This window comes from Girardinichthys multiradiatus, chromosome Y, assembly GCF_021462225.1.
Source record: "Girardinichthys multiradiatus isolate DD_20200921_A chromosome Y, DD_fGirMul_XY1, whole genome shotgun sequence".
NCBI classification, from domain to species: Eukaryota; Metazoa; Chordata; class Actinopteri; order Cyprinodontiformes; family Goodeidae; genus Girardinichthys; species Girardinichthys multiradiatus.
The window spans coordinates 21,376,315-21,399,712 of record NC_061818.1 but is presented as its reverse complement, the minus strand read 5'-3'; positions in this window follow the sequence as shown (position 1 = coordinate 21,399,712).

Here is a 23,398-nt window from a genome sequence, read left to right as displayed (position 1 = left end):
CATTTCTCTCTTATACACACAAGACACACACACACAAGGGAGTTGGGGTCTTGTCAAGTGGGCCGCAGAGCTACCTCGTATTCAATCAGAATCATTCACTGAAGGAGACTTTGGAGCAGAGGAAAGTAGGATCCAGAAGGAAGACTGAACGCGAGAAGACACAGAAAAGTAATCAGAGTGTCTGATAAGTTCCCATCTACAATGAGGGCTAAATACAAGCCGATTCACTGGAAAATGTGAAATTGATCTGTTTCTGTAGTGCTCCACATTTATTTGATCCATTAACACACAAAAACCCACTGCACACAAACGTCTGTTTCCAGGTAATGGGATGCAACGTCGCACCCCTGGCAGAGGGAGCCGAGCCGGGGCAGGTTTGGTGTGATGTCCCCGCTGGGCTCCACAGTGCATTCATCTCCCATATCTTCCCATCCCTCGACTCATTTACGCGTACTCAGCTGTCACACGTGCAAATGTTCACAGACTCACTGGCACACACGCAGACGGCACACACACACTAATCTGCACCTGCTCCCTCTTTGTGCCACTTCAGTACATCTCATTGATGATGCTGCGTCACTCTTCCTGCGCCTTTCTGACATCCATAAAAACACACATTCTATCTCTTCCTGTCTGCTCTTTTCCTCTTTTTGTCCTTCAGGTTGTCTTATCCACGACCTCTGTCTTCCTTGGTGTTTCCTCACCCTGAAGCGACTGTGCAGATGCTCTTTGTCTGGCTGGGAGTGTGTTTGTGTGTGACCTTGTATTGGATTGGAGGAGGTCAGGCTGCTTTTTGGTCTGGTGCACTGAACTCAAGCTGCTGGTGATGACAATCCTCCAGTGTCGCTGTGGCTTTTGTGTCTGTAAATTAGATCGATTAGGTTTTTGAGTACATTTTCCTGTTTTGTGAGAAAATTAGGAGGATATGAAAACCTTCATTTACAGGCTTAAACATGAGCTGAAAAACTATAAATTTGAGCCACACACAAATGTTTATATCCGAGGCTACTACTCCATAGGTTATTGTAATCTGATATTTTCTTTTCTGTCTGTGAACATATCAACTATTCCAAATTTTAACTAAAAATACCCATGGTGCACCAGTAAATGATGAGAACATAAACATAAAATGGCGTACAAAATACAGGTCCTTCTCAAAATATTAGCATATTGTGATAAAGTTCATTATTTTCCATAATGTCATGATGAAAATTTAACATTCATATATTTTAGATTCATTGCACACTAACTGAAATATTTCAGGTCTTTCATTGTCTTAATACGGATGATTTTGGCATACAGCTCATGAAAACCCAAAATTCCTATCTCACAAAATTAGCATATTTCATCCGACCAATAAAAGAAAAGTGTTTTTAATACAAAAACATCAACCTTCAAATAATCATGTACAGTTATGCACTCAATACTTGGTCGGGAATCTTTTTGCAGAAATGACTGCTTCAATGCGGCGTGGCATGGAGGCAATCAGCCTGTGGCACTGCTGAGGTCTTATGGAGGCCCAGGATGCTTCGATAGCGGCCTTTAGCTCATCCAGAGTGTTGGGTCTTGAGTCTCTCAACGTTCTCTTCACAATATCCCACAGATTCTCTATGGGGTTCAGGTCAGGAGAGTTGGCAGGCCAATTGAGCACAGTGATACCATGGTCAGTAAACCATTTACCAGTGGTTTTGGCACTGTGAGCAGGTGCCAGGTCGTGCTGAAAAATGAAATCTTCATCTCCATAAAGCTTTTCAGCAGATGGAAGCATGAAGTGCTCCAAAATCTCCTGATAGCTAGCTGCATTGACCCTGCCCTTGATAAAACACAGTGGACCAACACCAGCAGCTGACACGGCACCCCAGACCATCACTGACTGTGGGTACTTGACACTGGACTTCTGGCATTTTGGCATTTCCTTCTCCCCAGTCTTCCTCCAGACTCTGGCACCTTGATTTCCGAATGACATGCAGAATTTGCTTTCATCCGAAAAAAGTACTTTGGACCACTGAGCAACAGTCCAGTGCTGCTTCTCTGTAGCCCAGGTCTGGGGAATGTGGCACCTGTAGCCCATTTCCTGCACACGCCTGTGCACGGTGGCTCTGGATGTTTCTACTCCAGACTCAGTCCACTGCTTCCGCAGGTCCCCCAAGGTCTGGAATCGGCCCTTCTCCACAATCTTCCTCAGGGTCCGGTCACCTCTTCTCGTTGTGCAGCGTTTTCTGCCACACTTTGTCCTTCCCACAGACTTCCCACTGAGGTGCCTTGATACAGCACTCTGGGAACAGCCTATTTGTTCAGAAATTTCTTTCTGTGTCTTACCCTCTTGCTTGAGGGTGTCAATAGTGGCCTTCTGGACAGCAGTCAGGTCGGCAGTCTTACCCATGATTGGGGTTTTGAGTGATGAACCAGGCTGGGAGTTTTAAAGGCCTCAGGAATCTTTTGCAGGTGTTTAGAGTTAACTCGTTGATTCAGATGATTAGGTTCATAGCTCGTTTAGAGACCCTTTTAATGATATGCTAATTTTGTGAGATAGGAATTTTGGGTTTTCATGAGCTGTATGCCAAAATCATCCGTATTAAGACAATAAAAGACCTGAAATATTTCAGTTAGTGTGCAATGAATCTAAAATATATGAATGTTAAATTTTCATCATGACATTATGGAAAATAATGAACTTTATCACAATATGCTAATATTTTGAGAAGGACCTGTATATGAGCAAACAGCTCTTTCATTTTAAACACAATTTAGAGAACTAATTAAAAAAACATATTTGCAACAATATCAGGAACACCCCGTGATGAAAGGAAAAATTCTACATCACTGCTGTTTGGAATGGTTTGAAAAACCTGACTGCCTACAGGAGACCTTCCCCCAACCCTGAGCAGAATCCTTGCCTGGCAAATCAGTTGAATGGCTTCTACTGGAGGTATGAAAACCAGCAGTTCACACCTCAACCCAATTCCTTCACATCCCATTCAGACACAATTATTGCCATACACCAACCACCCCCCTACCTTCAGACCCTCTGCCTGCACTAAGGATCTTAGAGGAAGATGTAAATAGGCTCTTTCAGCGTCTGAAAACAAGGAAGGCCTCAGGACCTGATAATGTGTCCACATCATGCCTGAAAGCCTGTGCCGACCAACTGACACCCATCTTCACTGAGATCTTCAACAACTCACTGGAGCTGTGTAAGGATTCCCTCCTGCTTCCAACGGTCCACCATCTTCTTAGTAACCAAGAAATCCACCATCCTAGGGTTAAATGACTACAGGCCTGTTGCCCTGACGTCTGTGGTCATGAAATCCATTGAGCAACTGGTTTTGAAGCACCTGAAGGACATCGCAGGCCCCCTGCTGGACCCCCTGCAGTTTTCCTACTGGGCATAAAGGTTGGCAGATAATGCAGTCAGCTTGGGACTACGCTTCATCCTGCAACACCCCAGGGATGTATGCCAGGATCCTTTTTGTGGACTTCAGCTCAGCCTTCAACACCATAAACTCAGACATCCTCCACCAGAAGCTCACCCAGCTCAAAGTTCCAGCCTCCACCTGTCAGTGGATCACCACCTTCCTGAAGGAAAGGCAGCAGCAGGTGAAGCTGGGAAGCATCTTTTCCCGCAAAAGAACCATCAGCACCGGCACGCCACAGAGGTGTGTTCTCTCCCCACTCCTCTTCTCCCTCTGCACAAATGACTGCACCTCAGTGGACCTGTCTGTGAAACTCCTGAAGTTTGCAGATGAAACCGCTGTAATTGGACTGATCCAGGACAGTGATGAGTCTGCTTACAGACAGAATGTGGATAGCCTGGCACACTGGTGTGGTCAGAACCACCTGGAACTTAGACTGTGGAGATGATGGTGGACCTTTGGAGAGCACCACCCCCAAATACCCCCCTGACCATCCTCAACAACACTGTGTCTGCTGTGGACTACTTCCGGTTCCTAGGAATCACCATTTCTCGAAACATGAGATGGTCCTCATACTTAGAAAATTTTCAGATAAATGGCCCAGTTGAGACTGTACTTCCTGAGGCAACTCAAGAAGTTCAACCTTCCACAGGAGCTGTTGGTCATCTTCTACACTGCCATCATTCAATCTGTCATGTCTTCATCCATCTCAGTGTGGTTTGGCTCATCCACAAAACAGGACAGGTCCAGACTGCAACAAATAATCATGAATGCAGAGAGAATAATCAGGGCTGACCTTCTGTCATGGAGTGACATTTTGGACTTTGTGGGTTCTTGTGATTTATTTTGTAATTTAGATTCTCCTTATGGGTCTTTGTTTATTTCTTAGGTTGTTGTTTCTATGTTCTCCTCTAGTTTCTTTGTTTCATAGTTATTCTAGTTCTTTATTTTCTCCTCTGATTTATTATTTTGCTTAGTTTGTGTTCTCTGTTGTTTGTTTAGTCCTTTCACTCTTCTTCAGCCTTTGTATTTGTTTCACCTGTTCCCTGTTTCTTTGATTACCTGCCTTTTGTCCCCTTCTATGTGCTCCGTGTATATTAGTTGTTCTGTTTGCTTAGTTCCTCGCTGGTTCCTTCTGTTACTACCCCGTTCACTACCACGTCTATGCTTTGTTTATGCTTCGCTTGGATTTTATGCTACGTTTTGCCATTAGTACCTGCAGAGTTTTGTAAGTTTTGTATTTTGGACTCTGATTCATATCTGCAGTGTTTTTGTTACGTTTTTGCTTTTGAGGAATAAACTATGATGCGGCTACCGAGCTCTTGTCTGCACTTTGGTCCGACCCAAGATCCTCCTCCGACACCTTCCCTCCATCCAGGACTTATACAGGTCTACGGTCAGGAAAAGGGCAGCTAAAATCTCTGCAGACCCTACACACTTTGCACACAAACTGTTCAGGCTTTTACCTTCAGGTCAGCGCTACAGAGCGCTGTCTGCTAAAACCAGCCGCCACAGAGACAGTTTCTTCCCATAGGCTGTTTCTCTGATGAACACTTGACAGTCAGAGTTCCAGAACAACACCATGCGTACTTGGACTGATCTCACATTATATTCCATTGTAAAGTCAGTTCTGCATATATATATATATATATATATACATCTAAAAAAGATATTCTTTATTATTGAGAGCAAAGTGTACCGGAGTCAAAGTCTTTCTTTCTTCTGTACAGACGTGGCAATAAAGCTGATTCTGATTCTGATCACTGGCCACTTTATTATTAAGCCAACAGTGTAGCAGATTGGTTTTTTTCACACTGTTCTTCGACTTCTCCAAACTTACAACCAGCCTTCAGCAGATGGTAATTTTTTTGTGCAATATAAACAGATCTTTGATAATGTGGTGCTGTTTGCTCTAGTTTTAGGCTACATAGATGAACAGAAAAAAGGGCAGATATTCCACAAAATGCATACATAATTCCTCATTTCAATGGGGGGAAAAATGCCTCAACGCAGAGAGAGACCATTTGCTCAGCAGAACTATTTTACGGGTGGTCATAATTTGCAAAGGTTTGTCACGCAAAGTCAGGTTTGTACATATTTAGCATCCACAAATAGAATCAGTAATTTGCTAGTTTTTCTAAAATAAAACCCAAACTATTTGCATATAGGAGAGAAGTGCAAAATATCAATACTAATGTAGATTGGACTTCCTAAAAGTAATTTAGTCAGTGACACAACTTACCACTCACATTTATCTAAATTAGCCATGTTTTTGAGCAAGTTCAAAGGTTATAAAGGTAGTCTAACTAAAATTTCTCTGGGTTTAAGGTTGGTGTTTTGTGTTATGTTAAAATGTTTGGTGTTTCTGTGTAATTTTTTATTACGCTGCCTGAACTAAAAATTCAATCTTCTTCGTTAACCTTGGTTCTTGTTGAATTATTATCTTGTGCTTTTGGTGAAGTTTAACTCCTGTTTCAGTTCCTTATAAGGTTTCTGTTTCCAATCCCTTTAGCTGCAACGAAGTCATTATTATTTTGATCATTGCCAATACAGCCCAAAGCTTAGTTGCAGATTGTTGTTGCTGCTTTGGATTTGCTTTTTTCTTCTTGCTTGTATTTGGTCTTGATTTCTTTTGAGTACTTTTTGTTTGTAGTAATATTCCTTGTACATCCACTGTTTGCACCAGCTTTGACTTGCTGAAAATGTAAGATAAATCTAGTCATGCAAGCGCCTCTGCACATATTTAAGTATCTTGGTGTCTTATCATGAGTGATGGTAGGAAGAAGAAAAGATGAATGGAGATAGATAGATAGAAGCCTTGTCTCAAGTACTGCGGGCCCTACTGGAGTCAGTTGTGGTGAAGAAAAGTGAATCTCTCAATTCATTGATCCATCTACATTCTAACCCTCTACAATGGTCATATACAGTAGATCATGGCTGAATGAACAAGATCTCACATGCTGTATACAGGAGGAATGTTGTGGAGAAAAATCAGCTTCTAGAATAGTTAATTTTCTAAACAGGTGTATGCTTTGACAAGAAATACTTAGTATAATGGTTAATGTTTTTTGTTGAAGATAGTGTCATCTAGTAGAAGGTTAGGTCCTACTGAAGTCTATTTAGTGAGCATTTAGGGGCAGTCAATATTTACAGGATTGTGATGCAACTAGTGGATATCTAAACAACATTTTCCTGGACCAAGACTTCCTGTTTGGTGAACATCCATTTGCAATAACACTGAACCATTGCCAAACAACTAAAAGTACTTGCAAAATGGTTTCAGTATAGATGCCAACATTTCTCCAATTACAAACAGAAACAAAAACAAGCTTTTGGCACCCAAAATTTCAACCTGACCAACAGATGCTGCCAACATCTGTTTGCAGAGAAGCTGGCGGATCGATAGTACATCTACCAGAGTTTATGTGACATTCTTGTAGTGCCAGTCCTCAAACGTCTAATATTGTTTCTTTGACTGTGTGCAAATGACAACAATTTCAAGGAACCAGAGTTTGTTACAAGCACAAGGACTTGTTTGAACTACTCCTAATGGGCCTATTATCCTGGTGAACCGGATGCTTTAGCAACCAACCTGCTATTACAATCTCTCCCTGAACCACCACAATAAAGCCCAACAGCTGTTTTGTATGGGTTGTGGGTGTCTGTGCATGCAGGTGACAATGTGTTTATGTTTGTATTTGCACCTCTTATGTTTCTAAAATGCATCATTTATGGAATAGTGTTTCCTCTGCAATTTTTTCTGTCACTCAAGATCCAAACTAGATTATGAGATTATGCACATATATATCCACAATAATATTTGGAGTATCTCTGAGAAAGTTGCACCTTAACCATAAACTTTTTGCAGCTTCTGGCATATTTTACCATTCTTGTTATCAGAAATGGTAGGACCTATTTAGTAAATAGGCTGTTATCCTTGCATGGAGCCAACTTTTAATCATAGTCCAGAAATCTTTCAATTCAAATGAGGTTGAAGTCATTCCAGGAGCTTAATGTTAGTGTGCTTTATCCATTACAAAACCAGTTTTGATGTGTGTTTGGAATAACTTTTCAACCATCTAACCCAAACTATTACCATCAGGTACTGAGGTCACCTCAAACCAGCAACTACATAATTGAAGCTTTGACAAAAAGCAGGTGTCCCAGCAGGACATTGATCCAAAATACAAATCAATACTGGCTTTGCAAGGGAAAAAGCAAACTGACATTAGGCTCCTGGACCCAACTTTAACCAGAAAACATCTAAAGAAGCTTCACCTATTCTGCTGAGAAGAATGGTTTGAAAATCCTCACCAAATAATGCCAGAAGCTTTTTAATGTCTAAAAAAATGGGGTGTTTCTTTAAACCTGATAAGGAACAGTTAACTAAATCTTTGTGAATTAAAAAAGACAATACCAACTTATTCAAACGTGAGCACACAATCCTTGCTTTTAATTGTTTTGGAAGTTGTTTATTGTAAAATTATTCTACCTTGGTAAATCTCCACATTAATATGACAATTAAAGACTTGTAGACTATTCAAGACAGACCGTTCACAAAAACAGTGACTGTAGATCATTAAAATAAAAGAGCAATATGAGGGGAAGAGTAAGGTGAAGAGTGTGAACCAACAGGCAAGGAAAGGAGATGAGCAAATGTGAGAAAGAAAGATTACTGTAGAACTAGAGGCCAAATATAGAAGAGAGGAAGAAGCAAATGAGGGGAGATTGGGAAGAAATAGAAGGCCAGCAGGGGGATAGGTGAGAAACAGTGCAGTGACGGAGAGGGAGAAGCGAAAATATGAAATGAGAGTAAGCGAGGGTGAAAAAAAGACAGCAGGAGCAACGGGAGATAAGTGGCAAGACATGAAGCCGAGCGTAGGATAGGAAAGAGCCAACGAAGGGCAAAAGTGACAGAGCGATGCTGCGAGATCAAGGCAGCTGGGAGAGGAAAAGATGCAGAACAACGAGGAGAGGTGAGGATTGGGGGAAAGGATGTGAGATTGAGGGCACAGAGACAAGGGAGAAAAAAGAGTGGGAGGGTTAGAGAGAGATAGATTGAAGCTGCAAGATCAAGGCAGATGTGAGGGAGGGTTTACGGCAAGAAGGGGGAGGGCATATCAACGAGGCGAATGGAGAGATGCAGGGAGGAGAGGAGAAACGGAGATCGTTATCACTGGGCCGTGCTGCCTATCGATTTGCGTCAGTGTCTCGAGCCCGGTGAAATAACAGCGCTTGCTGAGATGCAGGCTCCAACTGTCATTAGCTAAAAAACGCAGCCCCAAAGACACCTGGGTGTGCGGCGGGGGCTCACACCCGTGTCAGCAGCGCAGGACCATCTGGCATGTTTGATGTCCCCCATGATTGAGACCAATAAGCACGTTAGAGAGAGACAGATGACAAAGTTTGAGCGTTTTGTAGAAGAGGAAAACAGATTGCTGGAAGAATGAAAGCAGATTGTGGGAGAAACCAGCAGATTGGGGCAGAAAGAAATATAGACAGACAAAGGTGCTTAAAAAAAAGAAGCCATCAGGCTGCAATGTTTCAGGTGACGTTCCTTTCACTTCAGGTGACAGATCTATCGGTCATTTCTCACACTAAGATGAAGGGAGACAAAGTAAGCACCCTGTCTTCCCTCTCCTTCCCTGCATGTGGTGCAGTGTGATGGTGGCAGTGGAGGTGATATGAGTGTGTCTCTCACCAGGGACTGGGAAAGTGTGAATATGACTGTGGAACTCTGCCAACTGAGCACTAGAGGAAAAGAGACGGAAGGTGGTGTGGTTGGAAGGATTCCATCCTTTGTTCTTCACTGATGAAAGATGGACTTGGATCTTCTGCTCCCACTCCAGCTCTCTCTGATGAGCCCTCATGCGTTAGGGCTGAGCGAGTGAGCGGGGAGCACACACACAGGAACACACAGGAACGTGCACGCACAGCGGCCTTATTTCACTCAAGAAAGACCCAAGTGACTCCCCGCTCACTAATTAAACTTTAATCTCCAATAGCTGCACACAAATTACCTGCCATTGCACCGAGTGCTGGATAACAGGAATACGGGAAGAGAAAAAGCGAGAGAGCTATGGACAGATGAGGTGCATTGAAGGTCACACAACCTGAAGAATAAAATGAAATGCCATGTGTTTCTGGCTCTGTATGAACACCTGTGTGCATGCCAGCATCCATTACCATTGCGTTTATATGTTTTTTTTAAATTGTGTGTGTGTGTCGAAGGGGCTGGGAACATCTCAATGTTGCATCTCACACCTGAATGTTATCACATACACATGCAAAGTTGCCGCCAAGTCCTTGCATCCTTCTCCTCCTCCTGGCCTCATTCTCATTACGCTCTTTTCCAGGCACATCCTCTGCTAGGACACACAGACTCTCCGCCATTTTGTGCCACACAGCAGAGGGCAGCCACATCAGTGCATGTATGCCTGAGTGTGTGTATGATTGCGTGTCCGTGTGTGTGGCACATGGTTAATCACAAAGAACTAATGATAATTATGACCATTTTCCCATCCAGTCCTCTTTTTCCAAGCTGGACAGTTACGTTATATGTGTTGTTGTGGGTCTAGTGTCCATCAGTGAACCACTGGCAGGCAAAATTACTGACATGGAATCATAAAGCACTCCCTACATGCCACATTAGCAGCTGTACAGTTCATATAATCCCATCACCGGCAGAGATAAAAGCCTGTTTGGTCAAAAGTTAAGTTAAGACTCACTAATGATCAGAATCTTACATGCTGTATTTGACTCTTTCTATTGAAGTCGAGCAACTCTATGTGTCTAATTGTCTAATAGTAATTAATGTGGTGTTTAAAACAGCAAAAAAAAAAAAAAAAAAGGCAAAACCTTCTCTAGGATTCACTGAATGCTAAAAAATGGACCTTCAGCTGGAAATTCTTTGGGGTTTATCTCCACCAGCTTCGCACATTTTGATACCTGAGTTTACTTTTCAAAATAGCTCAAGTTCAGTCATAATTGAATGTGATCATTTGTCAATAACTATTTTCAAGTCTCCTCAAAGAATCTAAATTGCATTTAAGTCTGGGCTTTAACTAGGTCATAGTCTCGAGCTGTTTTTATTCCACGATTGGCCTGTATTTAGCTCCATGAATCGCCTCATCTGTTCTGATTAGCTTTTCTATCCTGTTAAAGGAAACCCCCCACAGTATGATGGTGCCTCCACCACGTTTCACCATGGGGATGGTGTGTTCATAGGGTTAGTTTTCCATAACAATATATCATCAGAATGTTTCGCATGTAAGACAAAACGTTGAACTTTGTTCTTGCCTGACCAGAGAACATTGTTGCTGAATGATTTGTTGCAGGTTACAAAGATAACTATTTATGGCTTTCTTCGCTTGACTTCAACAATCTTGCTGCTCTTTCATAAAGGGGTAGATTTGAGAAGAACCTTAGCGGTTCGTGAGTGTGGATCTCTGCAGCTCCTCCAGAGTTACCATGGGCCTTTTGACTGCTTTCTGAATAATGCTCTCCTTGCCTGGCTTGTTGGTTTAGGTGGATGTTGTTGTCTTGGTAAGTTTGGAGTTGGGTTATACACTTTCCATTTGTAATGATGGATTGATCGGTGGGATGTAGTAAGTATGGGATGTAGTAAGTATGTATATTATGAGGGTAATTGGTGGCACAGAATATTATTTAGGAATTTAGGGGGCTGAATATATACATGCACACCACAATATCCAAATTATTTTGAAAGAAAAATATTTGAAAAGCCATGTATCATTTTGTACCACTTGTATGCACTACTTTGTGGAGGTTCTTTACATAATGTCCAAAATAAATAAGTTTGCTTTGTGGTTGTATCGTGACAAAATGTGGAAAATGTTTCAGAAATATGACTGCTTTAGCGAGGCAATGTATTTTCTAAGAGTGCAGAAGATTTTATAAACAGGTGTCAACATTTTACATTCAAGAAAATCTCCCATCCCCAGGCTATATTGTATTTGACTTTGCTCTGTTGGTGCCTGATGTGCCAGTGCTTTTTTCGAAACAGATTTTTTTTTTCACACTGAAAATGAATGATTTAAAGGAAAACGGTCCGTTTTGATTTTCTTTTCTTGAGGCAGAAAAATGCATAGTTTTCTGTTATTTGTTTTTTTTTTGTTGTTGATTAACATTACATTGTGAGAGCCTACATCTGTGATTATGGGACAAAGTGAGAGGAATGCTGTCGTTTGGTTCTGTGGGAGTAAGGTGAAAAAAATTAACAACAGATTGACACACACACACACACACACACACACACACACACACACACACACACACACACACACACACACACACACACACACACACACACACACACACACACACACACACACACACAAACATACACTAAAACTGTACATGCGAGGAGTACTCAACCTACCACTGTACACAACCACAGTAACAATTTACAGTATTCAACATCAACTTTACAAATGTTTTATTCATTAAGAAGTTGTAGGTGGATTTGCTAAAAAGAAAGGTTGTTGCAGCCTATGAGTCTGGTCAGGGATTTGAAGAGATATCAAATTAACTTGAAATCAGACATTTTACTGTGGAGAAGTGCAGAACACTCAAAACAACTTGCAGGATGCCCCGGTCTGGATGTCAAATAGAGTTCAACCTGAAAGCAGGCCGCTAGATGGAAAAACGTGGTTTGGGGTTACCTTGCTGCAGCAGGACTTGTCCAGCTCACCGTCAAATAATCCATCATGAATTCTATCGTCTATCAGAGGGCATTTGAGGGAAATCTGAGACCATCTGTCAAAAAATTTTAAAGCTGTAGCAGAACTGGACCCTTCAACATTGCAGTGACCCAAAAGGCATCAGTAAATCCACCAACGACTTCCTCAGAATTAAGAAATGGAAAGTCCTAAGCTGTGGAAAAAACCAGCTGGCTACTTTTCATGCCACAGAAGGTAGAACCAAAACTGTAAAAGTACAAAATGGAAATGGGGAAAAATTATCAGCATGCATTTAGTGTTATGCTTTAAAACCTTTTTTTATTTGCTGTTTTATTGTTGATAAAGTGCTGATGTTTTTAGGGTTTTTAAAACTTTGTTTTGCTTCTCAGAATCCCAGGTTTTGTAGTTTTTTACTGCAGCTGCATTTTGCACTTTTTCTACTTTTTCTAGTAGTTCTGAATATTGTCTGAATGTTTTCAGTTTTATTAGCCATAACTGTGCTCTAACTACCGGTTCTTCTTCTCCAGTATTCTAAAACGATATTTCTGAGTAAAGGCTGCAGTTTCAATACAAACCTTGAACATACCTAAATATCAACTGTTATACAGGTAAAAGCACATATTAATGGCCTGGTCAGTGAAATTAAAAGCAACTATAGAGGTAAGCAACAGTCTGGAACAAAAGACAGACTTATTACCTTTTAACCCTTTTATACCAGCTATTCATACAGCCCAGCTCCTGTTGGTGGTGTGGTTTTGCAGCAGGGACAATCAAGGATATGCCCGTCATGCAACAATGGTGGTGTGTGGGTTTTCGTGTATGAGTAAGCCTCTTTTTGTGTATGTGTGTACACTGCCCGCCATGCATGGCTAGACAGAGTCAGGTGTTCTGGGAGGGGCGCAAGCACAGCGTTGTGCCCATATGCTTGTGACTGAGTGGCGAGCACAGGGAGGGCAAAACGAACGGGGAATGGATCTGCACTATGCCTGCGGTGCGTGACTTAATCCCTCCTGCAGGCACAGAGGGCACTGAGTGAAGCTGATTTACTAAAAAAGTTGCTGTTGATGCAAAACTAAGAACTAAGGTACAGAATAACAAGCAAAAACAAAAAATCTCTACATGTCTAAAAAAATATATTTATCGCTCTTTCAGTTGTTTTCAAATCTCTTTTCTATCCAATTTTTCTACCTTGTTTATTGCATCTTTCTTCAGAGGACTTCCAACACCAGAAACAACTTTTCTGATTATCCATGAAACGCACGAATCTAGTTAAGCAGCCTTAATCTTTAACATTAAGCTCATAAGACTCGCGTACGGACGTGTCTGTTAGCTGTGAGTTTGTGTGCTGAGCTGACATTGCCACAAGGTGGCTTGGTCAGTGCACCAAGATGCAGCTTGCGTCATCAGAACACCCACAGACATTATCAGCGTCTCACATACACATTTCCAAAATCTGTAGGAAGAGGCATTTGGATCATGACACCGTGCAGCTTCATTAACAAGTTGTAGTTTAATCCAGAGAGACGTGAAGAGCAAACGATGCCGTTGAAGTTCATTAGCAGGCAAGTCCCACAAACACCGAGACCTACAAGCAGCTTGTGTATTTGGGAGGTTGTTGGTTTTACAGTTCTGGTTATGTATCCACATACACTCATCATGGGCATGCTAGGCATACATTTTAGGCCTTTAAAAATGCATTTGAAAAATTATGCTTTTACAGTGTTAAATGTTGATACACAACTTCAATAATTTTTGGAAGCAAAAATTTCAAATACAAGTATGAATTTATTGTGTATTTTCTTGAAATTACATAGGGAGTAATACATATGGGCTCAAATGTATATGCCAACAGCTCTACTTTGGTCAAATATCCTTTAACAGCACCTAAACCACAAGCATTTTGTTGCTATTTGATTATTATTTCTGGCAGAATTTAAAGAGTTTAAAAGTCATGTCTGTGACAAGACACCAACCAGTTTTCAAATATTCAAGCAGAATAATGCAAAACGTTTGTTGCTAGTTGATGGTTTCAAAGAGAGTTTGGTTGAGGTGCAACTTGCTAAGAATCGTTATTATTACCATTATTAATATTAGTTGAGATGTATGCATTTATTTAAGGTTGTACTTTTGAGCAAATGGGGAAACCATGACAACTAATACAAATTCATTCTTTTGCAACCAATTCTTGTGTTTAATAATATCTGAAGTTCTTTGTTTTGTAGTCAGCTCACCCTGGAGAAAGAACAGTTAAAATGCTTCAATCAAAGGCCCAAATTTATATGACAATTATGTTCATGATGACTGCAAGTAAATTTTTAACCAGAATTGTAAAGGTCGTTAAGTGTTTGCATTATAATCTGCGCCATCCGGCACCTAGCAACCATCCAGCAGCCATTAAGTGCCAGTTCCTCCGTGTATCCTTGACAACACCCTACGATTCTCTGAATGTACATCCGTGTTGGCCCCATACAGTGATTAAGCTGGTGAGAGCCAAACTTGAGGCATTATTAAACCTTAATTTTAGACATTAGGGCACCGAAGATAAACAAACATATTAGAAAGACTGGCTGTAGTTTCCAAACTTTTCAGCAGGGTGGCATTTCGCAGCAATGCTGCTCTTCTTTGAGCAGAAAAGTGGAAGTGAAGTGTTCAGAGCCTTACACTCAGGCAGATGGTGAAAGGAGTGAAGGGCTGATGGAAAAATTCCCTTCCAACATGTTTATCCTCTCCAACAAACTGAAAATAAGTGCATATGGATGAAAGAGAAAGAGGAGGTTAAAGCAGCCTCATCTTTGCTGCTCGCTTAGATTGAGGATAGAGGATACTCAAAGTGGAATAACAGATGCATAATTTCTATGTTAAGGCCCAAAAAAAACATGCTGTCATTTCAGTTGTATATATGATCCTCGTGGCTTCATGTTAAAAGAAGGTTAGGAGTCTCATTGACTCCCTGAAACACTATAGAGATGATCACTTCCTATTTCACTCCCAAGACATCCCCTATTGCTCCTTTCTGCCGTCCTACGTCCATTTCTTCTACCTCTTTGCTGCCTGCTTCTACCTGTCTCATTTGCATAGGATGCCTTATTTGCATACATATGAGCTAAAGAGAAAGGGGATTTGGGAGCTGGAGGAAAAAAAAAACACGGGGGAAGAGGAGGAGGAGAGATATGCAGGCACGCGGCTGCTGATGAAAAGAAATGAAAAAGGGGCCTTTCATGAGGAAGCTGCATCCGCCACCCCTCTCCCTCTCTTTCTCTCTCTCTTTTTCCCACTTTTCTCTTTCAATTCTGTTCTTGCCCTTTAGGTCACACCTTAGAGAGCGCCTGCAAAGGCCTCATTAACGTGAAATATCAGGCTGAGAGACGAACAGGGCGAAGACTGGAAAAAAAGGGAACAAATAACCAGTAAAAGAGCAAATGCAGCATGGTCCAAGTAAGAAAAGAGTGATAAAATCAGAAGACAAAAAAACAGCGAGAGAAAAAGCTGACAGATAAATACAGCAAAGGAGCTTGTATGTGTGTATCAGCCATCTATTCCCTGCAGCAGCCTGGCTCTGTGTTGCTGCGGTGTTGCTGTTGCTGTGGTGGCGATGGATGGTTGCTTCGGCAGAGCAACATTGATTGGTTATGAAGTAAATCCCCCCGTTTTGTAAGCCCTGCGGTGTGAGCTGTTTCCATCTGAAAAGGACGGAACATGACAAGCCCCTTTGCTTCAGTTGCACATTAAACATGCACACCGAAGGTGCAGGAAAATATCCTCGCATAATCACACGCAAAAAAACAAACCTTACAGGGAATGTGTGGACCAACCACTCTCCTGTGTCTCCACATAAGGTCGACCCAGATGCAGCAAATGCAGTTTGTCCCTGGTTGCACACAAATACCTTAGCGTCTCACACACGCAACCAGCCATATTTATCCTGCTTGCTCTTGCTAATTGCATGCATCTAATAACCTAGTGTAGATAGAAAACAGAGCAGTGCTCTCTCTTGTCTCTCGTCTCCCCGTGGACAGAGTCCAGACGTGAGGCAAATGCAGAAGCCAGAAATATGAAAAGGCAGCTGCAGATAGGAGAAGGGCAGATACAAATGAGTGTGTCTTGTTTGTATGTGTGAGTCTGTGTGTGTGTGTGGGTGTGTGTGTTCGTCTTCTTCTCTTTGTTTGATCTCTACAACCAGGCCTGAAACAGTGCAGCAAAGCTGGAACAATAACGTCTCTACAACACACACATGCACAGACATAAACCAGAAGAAAAGAGATGCACCTATCCGTTTTGTAACTTATTTCTGATCCCTTTTATGAAAATTTGACCTTTTTCTCTAGTAAAATAGTGTTTTATTTTGACAAAATGATAATCAAATTTAGCCTTTAGAATCTTATGTAAGTAATCAGCATGTTTAGCTGGTATAGTCACCACTAGGCCTAATATAAAATAGTCTGGCCTGTCAAGGATTTATTAAAAAGTTATTGAAAATAATAACCTACCACAGCTCTTTAACTTTTATATTAAATATCAAAATTAGATCAAATGTACAAAAATATGAATATTTTTGCACGAGTCCCAACTTCTTTTTACATAGAGTGCTTAAGACTTTTCAACACAAGCACAAAGGGGAGGAGTGCAGCACAGTACACGTGCGGTGCATATTTGATGTTCAAATAAGGCATTATGTCATCTGAGCGGTCCACATTACCTTCAAATGAATACCAAGGACACATCAGTCTGGAGGAAACAGTGGGACTTGAAATAGTCCCACTGTTTCCTTTGTTTTGGATGCAGTTTTCTGACTGCTGAGTTTGCTGTTTTTTCTAACAAAAACCAGTAAACCTATCATTCGACAGACTCACTCATTGATTGGTCACTAAAGAAATAATTCATAATGCTGCAGGTATGAAAACTGAAACTGCTAAAGGCTTTCAAAAAGTACCTAACAAGAAAATATAAATAATTAGGAGATTTAACTCACCAGTCATGAGAAGACTCCAACTTAACTGAATAATGAAAGGATGGTTTAAAAAAAGGATTTAAAGTTGATTGACTCTATGTTCTATTACAGAACATATTTTTAGAGATGACAATTTTTATGGTTGATGCTACTTGATATGCTTTCTTTAATAAAAACACCTGATTGAAAGTGTGTTCTGATGTTGTGGATTTTATTTGGTGGTTGCTACAAGCATGGGCATGTTTAATATTTGCAAACTGGGCCTCTTGTCTGTTTTCGCAGGGCCTATGCTAAGAGTGGCTAGCACCACCTATAAACCTCCATCTGTCTGTATTACCAATTGAGGACCTCAACTCTGACATTTTCAAAGTGGCTTCTCCTTTTCATAACCGAAAAAGTTGTGGAGAAGTTTGGAGGTTAAAAGGGCAGGGCTCTTTAGCCTTTCTAATTTTATGATTTTATCAAGAGCCCAGTTGAAACCAAACTGGTAGGAGCTGTAGCTGCAAATCTGCTCACCTATATAAATATTTTCTCAGAACCTAATCTTAATTCCACAATAAAAACTGTAGTTTTAAGAGTTTATAAAAACAACACCACTGTTATTATTGTATGGTGAAGTAATATTTGTTTATCAGCGAGATATTTAATTTTGTCTATATTGAACAATGCTACAAATTGGACCCATTGTGCCACAAGCTGCAGACAAATATCTGTATATGTATATGTTTGTGAGTGCACTCACACTTGTGTGATCACTCAAGTGTAAGGCGTCTCCTGGGTATCATCAGGAGTGGGTGGAGAGAGGACAGAGTCTGCTCGGGGAGGGAAGGGAGAGAAAGCGATGAAAGGTGGCAGGAGGGAAAGGAGCAGAGAGGAAAGCATGGAGGGTAAAAAGGACAGAGGAGGGATGCGAGAAGGGAGAAACAAATGGGAGAGGATGTGCCAAGCTGGGCTGAGGGAACGAGGGAAGGACAGATGCACTCACTGCTGATTGGACGGAAAACAAGAGGAGAAGCGAGGGAGATAGCAGAGGAGGGAAAGAAAGAGCCTGTCACCTCTAGTCAGCGGCTATTAGCGGCAGCAGCAGCAGCTCTGAGACACCATCCCTCATTCTGCTCTACCAACGTTGGTACAATTAGACACACACACACACACACACACACACACACACACACACACACACACACACACACACACACACACACACACACATACACACACACACACACACACACACACACACACGCACTCATACATCCATCTTTTTTTTTCCAGCTCTGATTCTGTATGTGTGGGGCTAAGACTAATTGAGAGTGTGTGTCAGGCTGTGTCTGAGCTCAGTGTTTTTTGTCTCAAGCTGCTGTGTGTGTGTGTTCATGTAATGAGGAGGGAAAGAGAGAATGTCCTTGTGTTTAATCTGCTTGTGTGCATACATCTGTGCATGCATACATGTGTGTGTGCACCACAGAGGGCCTCATGCCCAGGCCTGAGAGTGACTGATAGAGTCCATGCCAACTGGAGCTGCATGCCACCGTCTCCACGCCGGCACCCATGTCCCGCAACTGCCAGCCCCTTCTTCTCTCATCTCTCCATCTCATTCTGTCGGCCTCCTCCTTCTCATCTTCCTTGTATCCAGCTTCTCTTTTCCTTCAGTTTTCGTTAAATCGCTTAGTTTTTCGCAGTTTCTCCCCAGCGAGTTGCCTGTTTTCCTTTTTCCCTCTTATTTGATGCCTGCAGCTGCTTGGTCCAGCCTTCTCATCCTTGCATCCTTTTAATAGTTGAAGTTCAACCTGCCCTCCTCCTCTATTTTGTCTCTCTTGTGGCCTATTTGATGTACTGACACCACATTTCATGACAGCCAGTCTGTTTTTCCCTTTCTGCACACTTAGTTCTTACCTTAAAATGAACAACTTACCCTATACTTTTGCAATCCTCCAGTCATCTTCTCTTTTTCCTTCTTTTTTCCCTCTACATCAATAATTTATGTTCCGCATGCCACCACTAGTGGCAGCTGTTTCCTATTTCCACTCCATTCATAACCCCTTTCCTCACTCCTGTCTTGATCTCTCACTCCCATCGTTCTAGTTTCTCCTTTTTTTTTACTTCTCGTTATTTTCTGAGATGTCCCTATTCATGGCTCGCCTTCCTTCTCATCAGAGTCCTCATTATTCACCCCCCTTCCATCGCTCTTCTTCCTTCCTTCTCTTCTCTTCCCTTCCCTCCCCCTTCTCTCTCCTCCATCACCTGCTTCTCAGCAGTGGATATCCTTATTTCCATAGAGCTTTGCAGCCTGCAGACCAGCCTGGCTCCCTACTGCAACAAAACACGCATGGGTTTGAAAGTAGAAATATCTCTGAGTGGGTCGAAGCAGCACACATTCTTCCATCCTGAAACATACAGGTCAAGGAAGAGGAGCACATGAAGTGTTTATGTGTTGCTCTCACACAGCCACACAGGCATTTACGGTACAATGAGATTTGAGGGTTTTTTTCACCATATCCTCCGATAAAAACATTCACATTCACAGTATTTTTTTTTTTTTAAATGTATACCTTTATGTTCTTCACATTTTGAAAGTATTTTATTGGGATTTTTTAAGATAGAGTGACTGAAAAACTGTCACATCATCCAAAAAACACAATACTCACCAAAGAATCTGGTGGAGGCAGCATAATGCTATTCGGATGCTTTTTGTCAGCAACGACATGGAAGCTTACCAAAACTGATAGGAAGATGAACAACAACAAATATGGGGAGATTGTGAAACAAGACCTTAAGCTGAGGAGGAAGTCCATTTGCATAGGAAAGATTGCACTGTATTTTATTTAGGGGTATCATAGCAATGGGGGTTGAATGCATGCCCCAGTGTTCGGATGTTTTGCTTGTAAAACATTTTAAAAACTATACATCAATTTCCTTCCTCTTAATTATGCACCACTTGTGCTAATGCATCACATAAAATATTTAACTTTAAAAAGTAAAAATACTTCTGCTTGGCCCTGTATGTGCAGTTAAAAAATGTGTCGAAGTAGATGCAAATAGTTGCGGCACTGTATGTTAAGCTATATGCATTTAGAATGCGAGTAACTGATAGTACGGGACCTGTTCTTTGATCACAAATGAGGATTACGCTGCTGAAGTCCAGTCCTTTGAGTGCAGGGTGGATATAGTTGAGCTGCATAGTCTGTTATAAACAGTCCAAACCTATTATGGCAGACCTGTACAACTCTGCCTTTTTAAATTGTGTCTCCATTGTTTAATTGCAGCTTTGTGTTGACAGAACAAACAGCAACACAGCAAAAGAGAGAGGAAAACGGACAAAGCGAAAGTCTGCTTATTAGGACACCACTGGCTACTGCGTGCATGTGATTCACTGAGAGTGAAGCAAAGACACAAAAGGAGCAAGAGACAGAATGAGAAAGAGGGAGATGGATCGACTTGTGATCTGGGCCGGCTCAGGATCAGGGTGGTTGTCTGCTATCCTAAGGGAAAGAAAGGGCTCGCTCATTATTTCAGGAGGGTGACACTAGTTTTCACCACACGTGGAATAAATAGGAACACTGCAGTCCAGGCTGCACAAGTTATCACTGTGCAAAATAGGCTGACAGCACATTATGCACCAACAGGCAGAGGTCTATCTGTCTCAGGTAATGGTCATCTTCTGCATTCCTGTGTGAGCTCACCACTTATCTTATAAACACCTACGCCTGTGTGCAAATCCGAACGACCTTATCTGTTTGGAGAGTGCACAAGCGTGAAATTTCCTATGCATGCAAGCAGACTGTGCACAGTCTTTGTAGGGACGTCTGCATGTGATGATGTGTGCGCACTCGTGTGTGAGACACTGGTGCAGCCATGCAGCCCTGTGACTTACTCTGTGTGACATTTGACATACTAAAGTGCCTGCAGTGTCTGCTCCATGGGACCCGGGCTGTGCTCTGAGAGCACGGCAGCTCGCCTCCCACTCGCCGCATCGCATCTCATCAAATCTGGTTTGTCCTCTCGCATTTTCATATTTCCATTTCACCTCATTTGTATGCTATTTTCGGCTTTAGAAACCAGGTAGACTTTTTTTTCCCTCTCAGTCTGGGTTTCACTTTGCCTTCCTCTTTCCCTGCCACCTTTTACTCCCCTTTTATGCCACCCATTTCCCATCTTCTGTTTTTCTCTGTCCTCTCATTGTCTATGAGCTCACAGCAGGGCCATTAGCTTGCATCAGTCCATTCCCGTTGACTTGATAATTTTAAGCAGGTAAGCTGGAGTTATGTTCCGCAGCTGTGTGTTTGTTGTTTGTGTTTGTTGACACATGTTTATTTCAGAAGGAAGCTGCACGAAGGGTCAGTCCACTACCACCATGTTTCTGGACACGTGTGCTTGCTTGCATCCGCACAAACGTGCACACATCAGCTCAGTGTAAGCGCCCATCGTGCACACTCCCACAACCCACAGATAAACAAGTGTGCTCACATCACCCAGGAAGTTACCATGGCAACTCCCTCTCTTTCATCCCCCTTACCGGTTCACTCTGTCTCTCTGTGACTGAGCCGCCTGGTTGGCTGGTGGTCCTGGAGGCGAGACAATAGCGGGTATCAAGGCCAATGTAACTTTTATTACTCCCTTTTCTTCATTCTCACCCTCATTCTATTACCAAAAACATCTAAAAGCATGAAAAAAAGCAATGCTTGTATTGATAAATGTGAGGTCACATTTATCAATGTGATGTCACATGTTTCCTTAGGTCTGCTCTGTAAGGCTGAGGAAGGGAAACAATGTAAAGTATTTCGTGAGTTTCTTGCAATCCTGCTCCATCTAACCCTCTTTCCCCTCCTTCTCCTTTACTTTTTGCATAATGTGGCCAATTGCCTTCTTCCCTTTGTAGGGCGCAAGAGGAAAAAGGGATTTCATACAGACTAACTAAGCCCCTAATCCCCTGTTTCATGCTAGTCTCCCTGTCTCACTCTCTCTATTTTGGGTTACTGAAATTTGTGCATTTTCACCAAGTTGCAGTGCTGGAAAAAAAGTATTAAGATTATTCCAATCTGTAGATATTCAGCAACTTAGATTTGCAGCTGGTTTAACCAGCTGCAAATACAGGTATGTCTAAAGTGCAGTTCTGGGGACATTTGTGGCCTGCAGTTCCAGAATGGTGCAAATCTGGCCCTAAAGCACAGGTAGCTGATGTAGATGGAGACTATTTATTATTAATTAAAACAAAATATGCTTTTGATGTATTTATTAAACATGGGTAAATACAGGATAAAGTATTATCAAAGAAAAATGACCCAAATCCAGTTTTTATTGCTGAGAAAATACATTATTTTTCTATTTCTTCATTTGAGCCCAAAAGAATTTGCAAAATGAATGCCTGTTTTTTAATAAGGCAAACATGTAAAACCCTACTTAAGTGTTGGCTCTACAATGATTTACTCATCGATTTACAACAAAAGATTATTTGTTAAATTAAAATAGAGCATGTAAAATCTCAACGATAAACTAGAATCACCTCTCGCTGCCATTTTTTAAAATTTTTTCTTTGCAAAATAGCTCAAGCTTCATTAGATAAAACACGAGACAGTTTCTGCGAACAGCAACTTTCAAGTCTTACTCCGGATTCACAATTAGATTTACGTCTAGATTTTGACTAGGCCATTCTAATAAATAAATATGATCTTATTTAAACCATTCCATTGCAGTTTGGCTGTATGTGTCTGTATCTACTATTTTGGTTTTTGTGTCTGTTTACTTGTGACTGTTTTGTATATTCTGTCCCTTTGGTTAATTTACTACATTTCATTATTTACTCTGTTTTCCTGTGTTCTCCTTTCCCCTTCTCTGTGCTTTACTAGTTCCTCCCCTTGGCCTTAGTTCCCCTTCAGTTATTATTTACTCAGTGTTCGTTTCCCTTTATATTTGTAGTTCTTCCAAGCCTTATTCCTAGTATAGTTCCCCATGTTAGTCTCTATTGTTTCAGTTCCTTCTGACAGGTTAGCTTTTAGTTATTTGTTTGCCGCTATACTTAGTTCCACTTATTGTTTACGTTTTGGTTTGCATTTATTCTAAGTCATCACTTTCTCTGCTTCCCTCCCAGTTAGTTCAGTCAGTATTTGTTGTGGTTTGTTTTTTACTCTCCCTTTTCTGTTAGTGTTTGTTATCCTTAGATCCTAGTTTCCCTTTGGTTTTCTTATAGCTTTATTTCTCTTGTGTCCCTGCGTTCTCTAGTTCATGTCACCATAGTAACCATTCATTCCCTCAGTCTCCACAGCCAGTTCCCGCACCTGTTTCTACTTCTCCTCTGATTACCCTAGCTTCTCCCTCATTGGTCCACTCTCCTCCTC